Source organism: Anastrepha obliqua, chromosome 5, assembly GCF_027943255.1.
Source record: "Anastrepha obliqua isolate idAnaObli1 chromosome 5, idAnaObli1_1.0, whole genome shotgun sequence".
In the NCBI taxonomy this organism is placed as follows: domain Eukaryota; kingdom Metazoa; phylum Arthropoda; class Insecta; order Diptera; family Tephritidae; genus Anastrepha; species Anastrepha obliqua.
The window spans coordinates 120,867,016-120,886,912 of NC_072896.1; positions in this window are offsets into that span (position 1 = coordinate 120,867,016).

Here is a 19,897-nt window from a genome sequence, read left to right on the forward strand (position 1 = left end):
CCGCGTCGTAAGCATCAATTTGAATGTATGAGGGTCCATAAAATTTAAGCTATTCCGTCGTCGTACAAAGTCTAAGGCAGAATATGATTTTGCTTGGATGAAATAATGTGAGAGCTAAATGAAAATGGCGCTTCTCCCATAAGCAGAATTTCTAAAATATGAAGAATTTCTAGAATATTTCTTGAGGAAGTCAGTGTGGTAGCGCTTCTCAGAAAAAATAACCATAAAGCCTCACCATGTTGGTCATCTCATATAAGTAAGGAGGGAAAACCAGTAGACCTGTGGATTGCCAAAAGTCGGAGTAGAAGTACTTTTAGAATGAGTTTCAAGTCCCGCCATTGCCAAGTGGGTATCCGCACTTTGGCATGCGAATATTCACGAAAACTTGCAAGTGGCATGCTAAATGTTCACCGGTATGTATGTATGTATGTATGTGCAGCCATGTAGGTATAGATGTGTTTGACTGCATTTTTGTCAGCGAAAGTTTTCATATTTGCAGCTCGTTTCACGCGACGTTGCCACTTGTGCAATGTAGTACGTGCGAAATACTAAAAAAAAAACAAAAAACAATGGCATTTCTAGTATAAACTGATAATGAAAAAATAGTAAGAGAAAAAATATGTAGAAAAAAAAACAAAAAAAAAAAAATTAAAACACTTGTGCGCAAATTTTGTTTGCATAACGTTGCAACTTGTAAGTGGCAACTGTGACAGCGAGAATGTACGAAGTTGTGAGAAACTTGTCAATATTTAAAATTTCTTTTTGCTGTTAGTGAAGTGCAGTTTTTTTTGTAATTTTTCGAGAATGTTTGTATTAAAACACACACACACACTCACACTTTTATTAATATTAAAAATATCGATTCAATATGCCGTCAACGGCAAGAAAATTGGCTGGCAAAATCGTGTAAAATGCCATTGTTTTAGTTGCTGGGGGGTTTTTTTGTTTTTAGTTACTGTTTTTTTTTGTTTTTAGTTGTTGCTTTTTTTTGTTTTTAGTTGCTGCTCGTTTCTTGTTTTTAGTTGTTGCTTTTTTCTCGGTGTTTTTGGTTTCTTTTTCGTTTTTTATATATTTGCTTTTTGCTATTTTTTTAATTTTCTTCTAAATGGCCAGCCCAGTATTCAGTGGAGGCTTACTCGAATATTCTTCATCATATTAAAAGCAGCTGCTCAATCAGCGCCATATTCTGTGAAATACTCACGCACTTACACACATACACAGGCACACACGCCTTCCTCCTTGCTGCCACTGTCATTTTGCTTGGCCTTTCGAGCCTTTGCTTTTCTCCTTCTTTGTTTTCATTGCTAGAGTCGCCGCAGCAGTTGCTTTTGGTTCGTTGTTGATTTGAGCCCAGATCGTTTTAGTTGTAGCCAATTCTTTATATTTAACCACTCGAGTATAAGACTTTTCTTGACCACAAGGCTTTTGCCCGCAGGGAGCGAGCGCGTAACTTTTCGAGCTATGTAAATATGTATGCTATGCGTGTGTGGCTGTGTGTGGAAGTCTAAAAGACCCCTGTAAGAACTGAGCTATTTTCGGTTTATCATTTTCCTCAATGAACTAAGATTACAAACAAAAAATTGGAAAATTAAAAAGGTTGAGAGCATCGTACAAAATTTTGCTTCCCATGTGCGGCTTGCTTAAGGCAATAGTCTGAACTAAAAAATAAATCAATAAATGCAAAATACCGAACGATCCCTGTGCGTATTGGTTCGGAAAATTCAACAATTGAAGTTGAAGCTAAATTCCAAACCAAAGCATCTTCTGTAGTAAAAGTCACGATGTACTACAGGACTGACTTCAGGACCGCTGAAACATGAAATCGACTGGCCCATTAAAGTTAAAGTAGTGTGAGATTTTAGGGCGGCTAAATTTTCATGTTTCTACCAACGAATCAGGCAATGTTTCCAGAGACAACTGTTAAAATTAGAAAGACTGGAAATGCAGCATATCTTCAAAGACGAATAGGAGTCAAATAAATCAACATTTTTTATTTCAAATTTTTTCAGTAAAAAAAAATTTCAGTAAATTGTTCTGAGTTTTGAAAGAGTTGATTATATAAATAAATAAAAAAAAACATGTAAATGAGTTTTAATTTTTAATAAAATTTTTGAAGTGAAATAAAAAAAAATATTTTTTCTAAAACATTATTTTAAGAAAAAAAAAATTGTTTTTTAAAAAACTTGTTTTTTCCACGTTTTGCTAACATTTTAGAGTAAAAAAATTTCGTTGAAAACTTACCGAATTTTTAAAAATTTTATGCAAAGTCCGAAACTTCGATTTATATGAACTATATCTTTATAAAAAATAATTGAAATTATAAAATAAATAAATAAATAGTCGAAACTTATCCACTTTCTTTTGGCGCTCCAGTTTAGCTTCAACTTCAGCGTGAGTTAAATGTGCCCGCCAAAAATTTGAAAAATTCTACAAACTTTGCTTCCCAGTTCCACGTTTTTTATTTAGAACTATCTGTACCCGGTGCGCGTTGCTACGTCTATAACTAAAAAAAATTTAAGAACAATAACTTGAAAGAAAATCAGTAAACAAATATTCATTGATTTTGTTTATTTTGAAAAAATTGTGACATTACAAAGTTTAGTTTCAATTCGATGTTTATTGAAGTGCTGTGGGATACATAATATTTCTTGTTCTTCCATCTGGTGCGTAGACGAATGCATCAGAAGGTTTTCCGACACGTGAGCAAGCCACATAGAGCTGTCCATGTGAGAAGCATGGATTCTCCAAATTTAATCCACACACTTGTAATGATTGCCCTTGTGCTTTGTTAATAGTCATTGCGAAAGCGAGTCGCACCGGGAACTGTAAATGTTTGAATTCGAATGGCATATCTGTCGGGATCATTGGGATACTTGGCAACAGTACGTGTTCATCTTTGAATTTTCCAGTCAAAATTGTTGCCTCGATAACATTGCTCATCATTTTCTTGACTGAGAGTCTGGTTCCGTTGCAAAGTCGTGGTGGATTTATGTTTCGAAGAAGAATGATGGTTACGCCAATTTTCAATGTAAGAACGTGTGAAGGCATGCCTGGCAAATCAAGCGAACTCAAGAATTCAGTAGGATAGTTGACAACCTCGAAGTGATTCTCCACAGTATCGATGGACTTATATGTTGTCGTTTCACTGGGTATTCCATGCTAAATGGTGAAGTTGATGTTATTGACATCGATGTTTTTGGGTGCTAATATAGCACGCGTACTGGCCACTGATGGTTTTTGTAGTTTTGTGCAATGTTTGGGAAAACTTTTTGCACCAGTTCGTCTTTGCTTTCAGTGATCTTACAGAAGTTTGCTGGCAGGTTGATACATTGTGTAGATTCATCAATTTCCATTAGCCCATTTACAATATCCAATAATTGTTTTGCAAAATTTCTAGCCGATGCATCCCGTTGTAGTTGTACACGCGTGGCAGTTTTCAAAGTCAATTTCTGTAAATGACGCCATTGAACTGATGATTTAAGACATGCATTAAGTTCATCAGCCGGTGTTGAATATGGTATAATGGGCAGTGTTTGTCGAAAATCACCAGACAATAAAATGAGTGCGCCGCCGAAGATCCGTCTGTATCCTCTCAAATCTCGCAGTGTACGATCAAGCGCGCCCAATGCTTTCTTGTGAGACATTCGTCCCATAGCATAATTTGACACGTTTGGAGTACGTTTCCCATTCCGGAGTTTTTGCTGATGTTGCATGTTGGGGCCTCAGTGTTTTGCAAATTCAACGGCAGTTTCAATGATGAATGCGCTGTTCGGCCACCATCCAAAAGAGTTGCCGCAATTCCAGTAAGTATTGCCTGTACCACCGAGCGCATTGTTCTGTGATTGCACCCATAATTCTGTCAAGCGCAATGCGTTGTTCTGGAATCAACTGCGGAAGATTTGTTCTAACGAATGTCCCCAGTTCGTCAGAATCATAGTGTGTTTCTCGTTGAAAATCACGATCGAAAAGGTTGTTTGCAGGCATTCCCAGTTGCACGAGTGCCTTGTTAGCGATTGCCAAAGATATGTCTTCAATCACCTGGTGGCGAGTTACATCTATGAACATGTCATATTCGTTTCCTCTGTGTAAAAATACTTGGTCATACTGATTTTCATGACAATCGGTTGAACGGGGCAAAAGTTGCTACTCTGCAGCGCCACCTGGTGGCGAGTGGCATCAATGTGCATATTCTACAAACCTTCTCCGTGGAAAAATACATACATATATATACCAGTTTTTATAATAATCGGTCCAGTAGTTTTTGAGTTCATCGTCGACATGCAGACAAACATTCATTTTTATATATAAAGATTTTTAGAAAAATTGCTTGTGTGCAGTTTTATATCCCTATATTTTTAGGATAAAAAAGTGCAGTATTGAAGTTTCGAAAAAATTCCGTTCGTGTTTTTAATTTTTTTTCTATATATAAACAAAAAACAAAAAATGGCGTGCACCGTGGAATTTGCGGGCTAACTTTGTGGAAACTTTCTGATTTTTGTGCAAAATGTTGAAATTTAAACGTTGAAAGGGTAGTTAAGTTTTAAGGGCCGGGGTTGGTTTTGCATAAAATACAATTTTTTTAAGAAATTATTGTCATTTGTCTCTATTACGATAATATTGATATAGCTCAATTACGTACGGAACAAAATATCGGCCAAATGGCCGCCGCGGTCTCGGCGGTACACCCAAATCCGATGGTCCAAATTTTCGATGACGCTGAGGCATAATTGAGGTTCTATGCCGTTAATGTGCCGAATTATCTCATCCTTTAGCTCTTGAATTGTTGCTGGCTTATCGACGTACACTTTTTCTTTCAAATAACTCCAAAGAAAGAAGTCCAACGGTGTCAAATCACATGATCTTGGCGGCCAATTGACATCGCCGCGACTTATTCGGCCATGAAATTTTTCTCGCAAAAGATACATTGTTTCGTTAGATGTGTGACAAGTGGCACCGTCCTATTAAAACCACATTCACAGTTACTGCCTGACCGGCCTCATTTTGGAAAAAATGGATGCCGCCGGCCCATAAACCGCACCAAACAGTCCAAACTCTTTGTGGGTGCATGGGTTTTTCGGCAATCACTCTTGGATTATCATTCGCCCAAATGCGGGATTCTGCTTATTGACGAATCCACTGAGGTGAAATGTGCCTCATCACTGAAGATGATTTTCTTCGATATTGGTCATTCACTGTTGCCATTTCCTGCCACCATTCTGACCATTGATGACGCTTGAAATGGTCAAGAGGCTTTAGTTCTTGAGTCAATTGCACCTTGTAAGCGTGTAAATGCAAGTCTTTATGCATAATGTTCATCAACGACGAGCGTGAGACGTGCAATTGTTGGGCACGACGACGAGTTGAGGTGGACGGCTTTTCAACCACACTATCGTGAACAGCAGCAATATTTTCTGCAGTACGAGCTGTACGAGCATGCACTGGTGTTTTCACATCTCCTACAGACCCGGTTTGCTTAAACTTTTGCACAAATTTTCCGATTGTACGCACATTTGGACGATTAAATTGACCGAAAAAATCACTTTTTGATTTGAACGCCCGTTTTCATAATAAGCCTGAATAACTTTAACGCGTTGCTCGATTGTGTATCTTTCCATGGTTCAAATTGAGTTAGTCTGAAATTGAATGTCAAATGAATTGCAGAAAAGAACTTGACGTTGGGGTGTGGTTGACATTCAACATCGGCCCTTAAAATTTAACCATGGGTCAAATTTATATGGGCCAACCTCTTATATGGGTTTGCTACACAATTAATTATAATTTTATAAAAAAAAAAAATAATGATAATTAAAAAAGTTAGTCTGGAATAACTGTTCTTTATTGGCCTGCCATGGTTAAAAACAAATTCACCAAAAATAAAAAAAAATAAATTAAGAGAAGTAATAAAATAAAAAATAATAACAATAAAAAAAATTATTAAAAAGAAAAATAATAAAAGATAATAATAAAAAAATAAAAAAAATTTAGTAAGCAAACAATAATAACAAAAAAAAAACCAATAATAATATAATAAAAAACTAAAAATAGTCCAAACTGGTCAAAATGTTGTTGTGTTACCACAAAATCGAGATCGAAAAATCAAGACAAATTTTCTCACTACGCATTTACAATTTTTTGTTTAATAAACGCTAGGATTACTCTTTCAAATAAACCATGTTTTTATTGAAATTTGACAGGGCATATTAGCCGATATTTTGCTCTTGAAGATAGGTGTTTGTACCCTAGAATCACTCAGAGTTAATATTTATTTTTAATCTCCAGTCACCTGAGAGCTAAAGCCTTGAGTGTGAAACCAGAGCGCGGATATTTGACTTGACTGAAAAAACTAATAAAATAAAAAATTGTGATTAATTCTTACATTTAATTGCAAGCAATTCAGTAATTCATTCGAATTTACCAACTGGCAGGCTGATAGTATCGAGCGCCGGCTTCTGCTTGTCCTAGAAGGAAACCATTTGTATGTGCGCGCCCTGCTGTCAAACTTTTCTACACATTGACCTCTTCGCATACGCTCCGTCGCAATTCCAGGCAGGCCAAACTTTTAGCTTTTCTACCGAAAATAAATAGGCAAGAAAATAGAAAAGAATTCAAGCTCTTCTTTTCAATACTTTCATTTTATTATTTGCACGTATTCGTTGATTTTGGCACCGAGGTGATTGTTTTGTTGCCTCAAGTGTTTTGGTCTATTCAAGTGAAATGCTGTGTGTGCTCTACAACCAAACTACGGCCAATTGCTTAGAGATGCTCATTACGGTCAACTTTTGCTATGCGCTGTGGTGCGTTTCTTTGCCTGCCACTTTATTTGCATGGCTTGGGTCCACCGCCGAAAACTTTGTCAGTGCGCGTAGATTTTACGGTCAATTGAAGCGCTACGCTGTATGAACGACCTTGGTTTGGGTGTGTGTGTGTTTTGGTTCGAGTTTGTGTGTATGTGTTTGTATGAGTTTGTGCACGTGTTTTTGTGTGTGTGTTTGTGTTATTGCGCGTTTCACTCGCATTCGACATTCGACAATTCGGCAACGTGATTTTCTTGTTTGCTCTTTGGCTGAGGTAGCAAAAGTTTTTAATTTTATTTATTGAAAACTTTGCACCAAGTCAAATCAACTAGAAGCGAATGCTCCCGCAGCAAAACTTCACGCTCCGCCATGGCCGCTAGCTTTTTATTCAACTTTTGCCTCAGTGGTGGCGCAAGTGCACATTTCATACCGTTGGGTAATTTGGCAAGACGCTGCCGTTTCAGCAGCTGCTTTATTATCGCCAGCTCTCGCAGTACTTGTGTGTGATTGTGCATATATTGCTGTTGTTGTTTGTGCACTTTTTCGTTTCTTTGCTTAAATAAATATTGTAAATTAAGTTTCCTTCTTTCTTTGCTGTAATGCTGCGCAGAAGAATTTCGAAAAAGTTTTTTGCTTTATATTTTTATTTAATTTGCCAGCAATTGTTGCTGGCCTAAATTTCATTTACATTTCATTTGTTGCTCGAAATTTGCATTCACATTAGGCGACATGGCGTATGAGTGACATCCGAGTTGCTTCGAGTCGCTTCGAGTTTAGGACTTTATTAAATTATGTATAAATGTTTTTCTTTAATTAAAAGCAACTCATTTGAGTTCCAGCAACAGTGCGCGTTGAGTGCGCAAGAGCGGAGAAGGGGTTGCGCGTTTGCTGTTGTGTGGGGAAACTTTGCTTTAAAGTGTAATTAAAACACCATTTGCCAACGTCCTGCTGTTGCCTGTTCACGACTTGTGGCTGCGTGGTGGCTGCTAGTGTGAAAATCATGCTATGCTTTTCACTCTACTTTCTAATACAATATTGCACGCTCTAGTCACACTTTCATACTTATTTTTTGTTTTTGTTATTTAGTTCCGCAACTCACTTCACTTCCCGGTATTCCCATCGCTGTCAGCATGCAACTTAGCTGGAAATTGTTTTTGAGTTCTCACTGTTTCGATACGCTTTGCGAGTAATTTACACCGGCGTAAAGTAGCATTTAAAGTACTGACAACTTATACACCAACAAATGCGCGCACATATACATACACATATAAATATAAGGAAAAACAATTTATCATTTCCCTGCCCACGACGCAGAGTTGTTTGCTGTATTTGTGAAAGTGAGCTTAGTTGTAATTACAATTGAATTAATCATACGTCAGGCATATGTAGCTGTACTATGCAATTCATCTTGCACAAAGACTGGGCGGTTGACACTTTCTAAAACTGTTTGCTTGCGATAGTCTGTGTGAAATGGCGTCGTCTGCACCGAATTGTCTGCTAATGAACTTGACGTTGATGCTTGACTGTACGTTTCGCTGAAAGCCGCAGCTCTCTGGACTGCCACAAACTGCTGACGCAGGCACCAGTTGCAGTGTTACGGGGGATAGTTTAATAAAGGAAAATCTTTCTTTAAGTACAGTTGCGTATAAAATTGGCTGGTTGTGAATTATTTCTTTTTTGCTCTTAATTGCCCTCTTTAATTTTGAATAAACTATTCGTATTTTTCTACGCAATTTTGATACTTCAATGTAACCAATTTTTCTTATGTTGGCTTATGTTGTGTTAGGTTTAGCCCTCCTTTGTGTACCCATTTAGCCCCGTTTACTTAACAAACCTCACAGGTCGGTTTGTTTTGTCCGAACGTGAACTAAAATGCGAAATTGAAAATTGACTTTTTTAAATCATTTCAAAGCGAAAACTTCAATTGAGAGAAGTTGTTAACCCATTTTGTGATAAAATATACTTTAGGCCTTATACATCCCCTGGAATTACAAGCAGTTTGTACACACCATTTCACCTCCACCTTTGACATATAAAAGCAATTGAATCGAGCTAAAGAACTTGGCCAGAGGTGTGCAATAAGATGTTAGCTACAACTTGATTTAGCTTTACAGGGAGATCTGAAATTCGGTGAAATGACGTCATGAGAGTTTCCTCTTTACTTCGTAACGGTTGAACGGATTTAGATGAAATTTGACACATGAATTACTTATAACTCTCACAAAAAGTGCGCATATTTTTAGGTATTAAAAGAGGTGAAAAGTGAAATTTAACTTAATTTAACAGTTAAGCGGTTGGAAGTAGTCAGAATTTTCAAGTAAAAATTTTCAAAGTATAATATCTTAAAAATATTGTGTGAAAAATTGAAGTGATTCCGACAAATACTTTTCGAGTTATTCAACAATTAACAAAGGGCGCTCGGGCGCTCCGGAGTTCGATAGCCAAACTTTAAATGCCTTTTTCTCAAAACTATGTATTTTGAACTGGTGATCATTGTAACTTAAACGCCGCTTGGTAGATTTCAATAAAATGTATACCGCTTTTGAAAAAAATAAAAAAACTCGTACCGGATTGAAGGATTATTTTTTTCAAAAATTTCTATTTTTTAACAATTAACTGTCGGTTTTTTTTCTCGAAAATCTAAAAAATATCTCCTGAGGCCGCCATATTGAAACAAAAAAAAAAACATCGATCAAGCACAGGACTATATATTAATAAAACTTATTTCTCTTGTCCGATTGATTTTAGATGAATCTCCTGGGACTTGTGATGATCACCGCAAGAGTGGAACGGACTCCACACAAACAGCGATAACTTTTACAATTATTAATTTCTTTGAAATTTTGCTGAAGTCAAGCCGAAACATGATGCATTAATGCTATGTTTTTATTTTTGTAAAATAAATTATTGAAAATCATAGTTTTTTCGGGCCTCTAACTACCCATAACTCCTTAATTGAACTACATATGCGACACAATAGGGGCGTAATACGAAAGATTTACGTTTGAATATATTTTTTGAGAAGCTTGTCACCTGTTGCGAAAGTCAAATTTGAATAAATGATAATCAAGTTATGTGAAAATTACAATATTCATGTCAAAAGGAAGAGTTTTAAGAAAGTGTGAAAGCTAAGTGAAAATGCATATTTTAGTTTTTGGTTTTTGTACTTAAAACTAAGGTATTTTATTAGACACATATGGAAAGCACCCAGTGGTGCAGCCATTCCGAAAAATTTGCTTATCTATACTAATATTATAAAGAGGAAAACTTTGTTTGTTTGTTTGTTTGTAACGAATAGGCTCAAAAACTACTGGACCGATTTTAAAAATTCTTTCACCATTCGAAAACTACATTATCCATGGGTAACATGGATTACATTTTATTTTGGAAAAAAATAGGGTTCCGTAAGATATTTGGATTTTTAAGACACAAACTGAAAAAAATCGTATATATAAAATAAAGTCAACTTTTTGTGTGTGTTCGCTAACCGGGCGTGTCTGCACCGACTTAAACCAAACTTACACACATTGTTAAGAAGGTATTGAAGATGGTTTCCGTATAGTTTGGATTCCTATTGGTGGATAGGGCTCGAGATATAGGTCAAAACGTGGACCCGGGTAACCTTTGGATGTGTATGTACAATATGGGTATCAAATTGAAGCTGTTGGTGAATGCTTTAGTACAGAGTATTTTTCATGCCGTTCCGTGACTGGGGTCTCGAGATATAGGTCAAAACGTTGACCCGGGTAACCTTTGGTTGTGTATGTACAATATGGGTATCAAATGAAAGCTGTTGATAAGTGCTTTAATACGGGGTAATTTTCATACCTATTGATGACTAGGGTCTGGAAATATATGGCAAAACGTGGACCCGCCGTGTCTTTGCACCGAATTAAACCAAACTTACACACATTGTTAAGGAGGTATTGAAGATGGTTTTCGTATAGTTTGGATATCTATTGGTGGATAGGGCTCAAAATATAGGTCAAAACGTGGACCCGGGTAACCTTCGGATGTGTATGTACAATATGGGTATCAAATGGAAGCTGTTGGTGAATGCTTTAGTTCAGAGTATTTCCATCCGCTCCGTGACTAGGGTCTCGAGATAGAGACCAAAACGTGGCCCCTAGAATGCGTTTGTACAATATGGATATCAAATTGAAGCTGTTGGTGAATGCTTTAGTACAGAGTATTTTTCATGCCGCTCCGCGACTGGGGTCACGAGATATAGGTCAAAACGTGGACCCGGGTAACCTTTGGTTGTGTATGTACAATATGGGTATCAAATGAAAGCTGTTGATAAGTGCTTTAATACGGGGTAATTTTCATACCTATTGATGACTAGGGTCTGGAAATATATGCCAAAACGTGGACCCGCCGTGTCTTTGCACCGAATTAAACCAAACTTACACACATTGTTAAGGAGGTATTGAAGATGGTTTCCGTATAGTTGGGATACCTATTGGTGAATAGGGCTCGAGATATATAGGTCAAAACGTGGACCCAGGTAACCTTCGGATGTGTATGTACAATATGGGTATCAAATGGAAGCTGTTGGTGAATGCTTTAGTTTAGAGTATTTCCATCCGCTCTGTGACTAGGGTCTCGAGATAGAGACCAAAACGTGGACCCTAGAATGTGTTTGTACAATATGGATATCAAATTGAAGCTGTTGGTGAATGCTTTAGTACAGAGTATTTTTCATGCCGCTCCGTGACTGGGGTCTCGACATATAGGTCAAAACGTTGACCCGGATAACCTTTGGTTGTGTATGTACAATATGGGTATCAAACGAAAGCTGTTGATAAGTACTTTAATACGGGGTAATTTTCATACCTATTGATGACTAGGGTCTCGAAATATATGCCAAAACGTGGACCCGCCGTGTCTTTGCACCGAATTAAACCAAACTTACACACATTGTTAAGTAAGTATTGAAAATGGGTTTCGTAAAGTTTGGTTGTAATTCGGAGCAGTGGCAACGGGTACAGCGTTCTTTTCAGCCAGCTATAATGTTGCTTACTTTTTTAACGCTTGGGGCGGAACTGAACTGTCAAATTGACAGTGTGAGTTACAATGTGTCAATATTTCTTTCTGATTTGGATGCCATAAGGAAAAAACGTAAGTGCAACATGTAAAAATTGTTTGTGAATTTTTTTGGAGTGGATTTTGGAACAGTGAATAATTTCTTACGAAATTTGAGAATTTAATGTGAAATCCGAATGAAATTATGTGTTCGTGGTAAAAACAATTTTTTTCGTTTTTTTTTTTTTGAAAAATATAAATGGATAATGGTTAAAAAAGCTCCAATGCTAAATAAAACATATAAATTGAAACGAAAAATGCATGGATGATCAGGAAAAAAGACGATTGTTTATTCATATGCGTTGATTTGAAATTTAAAAACAATCTTCCTTTTTCCTGATTTTCAATTTATATTTTATACTTACTCAAAAACCAAGCGCTTGAATTAAGAATAAAGAAATAAATAATATGAAAACCATATATTTTCTGTTCTAAACCATATCTATTCTATTTTAGTGTGCCCAGCGAAGGGGGCCGGGTTTGCTAGTTAGGATAATAAATCCATTGTAGACTTCCTCTTCAGTCTGTTAAAGGAGTTGGGATTGGGAGTTATTTCTGTGATTAAAAGGTTTCTAACAATGTGATTGAAGTATGCTATGGGTAGATGTGGCAAGGGTGGGCAGAGATCCGTTTGAGTGTTAAGGTAACTTGGAGACACATTTTGTCTCGTTAGCTATTTTATCAAATCTTTTCCAGAGTTTGAGGGAAGCCACTTCAGAGTGGGAATCAATAGCGAGTAGGGCGTGTATCTGGAAGAGTTCCAACGATAGTTTCCTCTGTGATTGGTAGTGATTGGTAGATTTTATGTATAAAGTGAGTTAAATTATGCCCCTTATACAGCCTTGGGGCAGGCCAGTAAAACTTTCACAGAGTTCAGACTGTTCTTCGTTTTGTTTAACAAAGAAGTGTCAATCTTTGACATAGAATTTGATAAAAGCATATTAATTAATGGACAGAGTGCGTTTTATTTTGCACAGGCTTGAGATATGTCGAGAAATGCGGCCGTGCAATACTCCTCCTTCGCAAAAGCTTTGTGAATTTGTTCTTGTACTTGTGTACTTGTTCGTTGGGACCGATTGTGTTTTCCTGAAACCGAATTGCAGTTTTGGGATTAATTTTCAGTCTTCAATTATGGCCATCATTCTTTTGAGAAAAAGGGATTCCATTACTTTAGCGGCAATAGGCTGATGGGACGATCAAATTCCATTATTTCTGCGCATTTTCCTGACTTAAGGCTAATTTTTATTTGTGCGACTTTGCGAGTTGTAAGCTGCTTGCTGCAGGCAATTATTGAGATGTTCAGCCGCAATTGTAATGTCTTCACAAGACTTGAATGGGTGCTCTAGGTCAATTGTTGAAGCAATTAAAGTTCGGATATACTGTCAGTCAGTTTTATTGCTATGAAGAATACAGGGGGTAAGAGATTCAGTTTATTTATTAATTTTATTTATTTATTTATTTAATTTGATCATTACTGAAGAGTGATCACAGAATAGCTCATAAAATGAGTTGCAGGTTATTTCACATTCTGAAATACTTTTTACAACGCAAAAGTCCATGAGATCGGGGATTTTGTTCACATCACCAGGCCAATATGTTGGAGAGCCTGAGGAGGCTGTGATGTGGTTAAATTTTGTGATGGCGGTTAAGAAATGCCGACCTTTTGGGGTAGAGAGTCGGCATACCCACTGCGTGTGCTTGGCGTTATAGTCTCCACCAGCTAGAAACCTATTTCCAAGAGTTCTTTATGGAAACGGCCTCTAGTAGATTTTTATAAGCATTGTGAGACACTGTGAAGGATAGAAGAATTTAGTTTGTGTTAAATGCGATATGGCCCGTATCGGAAGTTTTAGATAAGCGTGGTTAGTGTGTCCATTCCATACTGCCAAAATTAATGTATTTGGCGCGCTGATTAACACACCAATTTGAGGCTGTGCTGTAGAGTCCCATGTGGTATGATCCTCGCCTACAGCTACTCACTAGCGGTGCCATTTTTTTAAATTTTACCAGCCCGAATTTTCGGAATCTGGATATTATAATGCATGGTTTTAGATAGTTGCGTAAATATTGTTTGAGACGTTCTATTATGACATGATAAGTAAGCGAATTTTAAATACGCTCCATGTCAAAAGAGTAGCACATCATTAAACGATTCAGAGTATTTTTTTAATTTTTATTTTTTTATTCATTATTTTGATATAACATATTTCGTTGTCCTACAGACACCATATATGGTAAATCCAATTTTTAAATTTTATGCAAAAATTAGAAAAAATTCAAAAGCTTCGTATCCTAAATCCACCTATTTAATTAAAATTTCTAGAAAAATTCTCGGTATATTTTATTAAATTTTATTGTAATTAATACACTACAAGTTTCAAGTTTCTGAAAAATTAAAGAAATATACCTATGCAATGAGACTTTTTTTCAATTTCAAACGTTTATTAACAAAAAATGGTTACACATTTAATCTTCAAAATAATAGCCATCGCTAGCGATACATTTTTCCCATCTCTCAAGCAATTCGTGGATGCCGCGCCAAAAAGTTGGCCGTCTTTGGCCGCAAACCAATCATCGAGCCATTTTGTGACTTCTTCGTGAGAATTGAAGCGCTGCTCAGAAAGTGCGTGGCCCATCGATGCAAACAAATGATAATCGGAAGCTGCCAAGTCTGGTGAGCCGCATGCACCAGCGGTTTCCAATCGTACGTCCCCACCAATTCCCGGGTCGCTCTTGTTCGATGTGGCGGTGCATTGTCATCAAGAAAAATTACTTTGTGACGCCGATCGGCATATTCTGGGCGTTTTCCGTGTATAGCGCTGTTGAAATCGGCCAATTGTCGTTGGTAGCGTGCACCGTCAACTGTTTCACCTGGTTTTAATAGCTCGTACCAAATCATGCCACGCTGATCCCAGAAAACACACAGCATTGCCTTGCGGCCGAAGCGATTTGGTTTGGCCGTTGTTTTTGGCTTGGGGCCGGGTGGACTATACGATCGTTTACGCTTCGATTGGAGAAATGCACCCATTTTTCATCACCCGTAACGATTCGATGCAAAAAAGACTTCCTTTTGAACCGGGAGAACAGCATTTCACAAGTGGTTTTTCGGTTCTCTTGCTGTCTTTCCGTCAGTTCATGCGGCACCCATCTTCCGACCTTTAAAATCATGCCCATGTCTTTCAAACGTTTGGAAATGGTTTTTTGAGTCACTCCCAACTGATCTGCCATCATTTCTTGCGTTTGACCATCATATTCATCGAGCAATGCTTGCAATTCGGCATCCTCAAACTTTTTCGGTGGCCGGCCACGGTCCTCGTTCTCCACGCTAAAATCACCACTTCGGAATTTTTCAAACCACCTGAAGCACTATGCTCTACTTAGAGCATGTCCACCATAAGCTTCTATAAGCATTTGGTGAGCTTGAGAAGCGTTTTTCTTCAATTGATAATAGAAAATCAACGACGTCCGCAAATCGTAGTTTGAAGGCACAAAATTTGACATTTTTAGGAGCGACAAAAATGCATGGTTGTATGAAACGTAACAAACAATGAACTGAATAGTGTTGACAGACGAAAAAACAAGACATTTGGGAAGGTTTAAAAATACTCCTAGCGACATCTATGGACTAATAGCTGAAAGTCTCATTTCATAGGTATCTGTATCTACCTATACAGTGCGCATGGACTAGTTGGCAAGTTTTGACAGTATATTTGTTTCGTTTTTAATTTTATGTTTTTTTTTTTGAAGAAAACATTATTTTGGCAAAAAGAAATCCATTATTTTTCCGAAAATTTTGAGCGCAAATGGATTAAAACTGTTTTATGGCCGGTCTTTAGCACATGGATGCTACTGCTACTAACATCTCGGTCAACTTTGATTATTTCTCTGATTTAATCGATATTTTCGACAATGACATTTTTTTATCGACGAAACTTAGCTGGTGCACTATCGACACCATAAACACCATTTACAATTTCAGCCACTTGGCTGGAAGAAAAACTGCTTTTATCAAAGAAAAACTGTGAAATGTACCGAGCTTTCTCTGTGTTGACTTCCATTTGTAACACCCTGTAACTCACAACTGAATGGAACAAACAAAAACAGCAAAAGAAATTTTTTAGTGTGAAATGTCACCTTGACAACGAGCATAAAGGAAGTAAACTTTAAATTGTTTAATTGATATTTTATGAGATACTAGCAAACCCGGCCCCCTTCGCTGGGCACACTAAAATAGAATAGATATGGTTTAGGACAGAAAATATATGATTTTCATATTATTTATTTCTTTATTCTTTATTCAAGCGCTTTGGCATAAACAATATTTTTTGTTTTTCTATTTGTTTTTGAGTAAATATAAAATATAAATTGAAAATCAGGAAAAAAGAAGATTGTTTTTAAGTAGCTGCCAAAGTATTTAATCCCGTAATTTTCTTTTCAAATTACATTTATTTAATATAAGAAACTGAGAAGCATATTATAGACCACACAAAATGCAAAAAAGACTTAGTTTTGTTGAAAATATTTTGAAAAAACATAAAAAAAAAATAATTTTTCCAACATTTTGCTTCATAAGTACCACAAAAATTTTCGAAATCAATTTTTTCAAAAATTGTAATTGTTGCACAAGTCTCTAGCAATAATTTGGCTTTTACAGATTGAAAAAATATCAATTAGTCGACGAGTTATAGCCAAAAAACCATATAAACAATATACTGAAAATCGGCATTTGACTGCAAACTTCGAAGGCCGATTAAAAAAAAATTCGAACTAACATAAACAAACGGCGCGATACGGGTCTTCTAATTTCGCCTCTATTTTCACCCGCCACTCTCAGAATGGACCTAATTTTTGTTAACCTGAATTTGTTCCACAGTGTATTAGTATAGATGAATTACTGCAGCCATCTACCGAGAAAATGATGTATTTCTTTTTTCCAAACTAACAGATTTAGTTCTTCATCAAAAACCTTAAAAATCTGAGTTTAGCCCAAAGTTAAAAAAAAGTCAAAAGATTTTCGTCCAAATTTCAAACCTTTAATCGGGATCTGTAAAATAATGTCTGGTATACTGGTAGTGTTGGGTGTACTCTTCCATATAAATTACACGGTGCAACACTGAAAATACACCTGACAAATTGCACACTGTAGGTTGTTTATATGGTCGAATAATGCATAAAAATATTTTTGTTATTTTTGTTGTACCCTCCAATGTTTATTTATTTATAAAAAACCGTTTTTTCAGACTTTGCACGGTAATCTACGGATATCTCGGTCATTTTTTCACCGATTTTCAATATTTTATATGTTTTGAAAATGATATTGTCAGACCTTTCAAATGATGTACAACAAGTAATTATACAAACTAGTTAGTTCTGATTTTTGTTTGATTAAACCTGGAGAAAGTGTTTTTTTTATCATTTTTTTAACTTCAACAATTTTTTATTGCATAATTTTACAACAAAATTAAAGATATTAACGAAGAAATTAATGTATTACTTTCAATAATCGGACAAAAATTGCGTAAACTACGCTAGTTTTTCGTTAATAGAAAATATGGTTTCGTAGCAGTTAGCACTTCGGGATACTTTATACTGTTACGTGTTTTGAAGCGCTGACCTTGGAGGTTGGTTTGGCAAAAGTAGCAGTCTTCTGGTCTGTGAATGCCTTGATGATGCCAAACCATTGGGCTCGAAAATGGCAAACGATCTTGAAAACACTGACTAGATTTCCACTTTTTTAGTGATATGGAGCACGTGGTACATATATATTCTGGTTCATACCAGCGACTTTTACTATAATTGCGCTCAAAGTGAAGATTGTATGCTTCAACCACGATAGTATTTGTTTTTAATTCACGGCGATGTTGTTTATCAACAAATAAACCGCAAACGTAGCAGAAATTATTGCGTTTGTCACACATCTTTAACTAACTTATAAACAATTTTAACAAAAAAACACACTTGAGAAAAACGCGATTTTGGAAGAAGGAGATAAAAAGGCACTGCCAACCAAAGACTGGTCTAAAAGCTGTTTGAGACTAAGGTGCGTTTCATAACTATAGGACACATAACATGAATATTTAATCTTTACTCCAAAAATATGTAGGTACTCTGTAAAAATAAATGAATATATGGAATAATACCGTTATTCTTCTTAGTATCCATAAACAACAACTTTTCATCGTGGTGTTTTTGTGTTTGTTTGTACCGTTACTTTGAGCACGAGCCAGAGCAATTCGTTACTACTTTTGCCGTTTCATAACTATAGAACGCATTAGGAATTGAAGCTTTAAAGTGCATTTATGTGTTCGCTGAGTACAACTTTTAATTTAAATCGTTTTTTAAGCAAATAAATATTAATATGCCACGCGGTTCAAAACTTACCGAATTAGAGAGAGGTAAAATTACTGCGTGGGAAGAGGAGGGTCTCTGCGCCTCAGAAATCGCGCGAAAATTATGTCGCAAAATTATGTAGAAACACGTAAACCTTTCATTTGTAATTTATGATAAATTGTCATTGTCAAACATTTATTGTCAATACATAAAGAATGCATTGATTTTTCCAAGTAAATAATCATTAAAGACAAAAACTATGGTTCCACAAATGGATAGATATTCAAGGCATTTTTTTTCTATTTACGGAAAACTAGCGTAGTTTACGCAATTTTTTGTCCGATTATTGAAAGTAATACATTCGTTAATAAATGCACTCAAAGAATATTAACAAACATCTTTAATTTTGTTGTAAAATTATGCAATAAAAAATTGTTAAAGTTAAAAAATGATAAAAAAAACACTTTCTCCAGGTTTAATCAAATAAAAATCAGAACTAACTAGTTTGAATAATTACTTGTTGTACATCATTTGAAAGGTCTGACAATATCATTTTCAAAACATATAAAATAATGAAAATCGGTGAAAAAATGACCGAGATATCCGTAGATTACCGCGCAAAGTCTGAAAAAACGGTTTTTTATAAATAAATAAAAATTGGAGGGTAGAACAAAAATAACAAAAATATTTTTATGCATTATTCGACCATATAAACAACCTACAGTGTGCAATTTGTCAGGTGTATTTCGTTTTTTTTTTTGTAGCACTGTGTTATCTAAAAGAAGAATTAATTGCATGTTAACTATCAGCAGGCATTTGACTTGACCTATTAGATATGGTTTACACAACCACTCCCGAGATTTTGTGAAGTCTAAAGTTGTGATTGTTATTTGGATGGTTCCTACTTTCAGAATTTAGTCTAATCCTATTTAATAAGCCGTAAGCTAGTCATAATAACTGTTAGAGTTGTTGCGTCAAATACATAGAACCTTAGGCTAAGCGCGTCGGGAGCTGTTACACTGAAGTATATTTTATCGATGTTAGTTTGGCTTAAGAGTAATCACTTCCAATTTTTAAATCTTTTGAAACAGGGGTGTCGATTTTTAGTTGCATATTTTTGTGTTTTGTCACAAAATCGGTTTAGGTGCCATAAAATCTTGCTAAATAATAAGTGCCGCATTCCGTATGCGTAACACAACTTTTTCAAACATTTGCAATTACTGTTCAGCTTAAATTTTTTTCTTATTATAAACTAAGGAAACTTTTACAATCACGAAATAGTGAAAACAAAATTAAGAAAAGCAAGTCTTTACAGCGAATAATTGCTGCATAAAACCATCATTTTTTGTGATCTGACAAAATTTGCTGCGGCATTTTTTTCGTTTTCATACTAAAGTCAAGTTTAGCGAGGAGTGAAGAGTGAACGCCACAAAAATAATACTAAGCAAGGATGAGCCAGCCAAGCGAAGACAATCAACTTCAACTTTACGCATTAAACTCCTAAGGGTATGCTATTATTTTTGCGCACCAAAAAAACTTACGCCATCAAATACGCAATTCTCATCACTGTGACATACCTTAATAGTTGTGGTAGCTAAACGTCGGCTTACACACACATACACACACGCACACACATGCAAGTAATAGCACATAATAGAGTGAACTACGTAAGTGCATTGGTGTGCGTG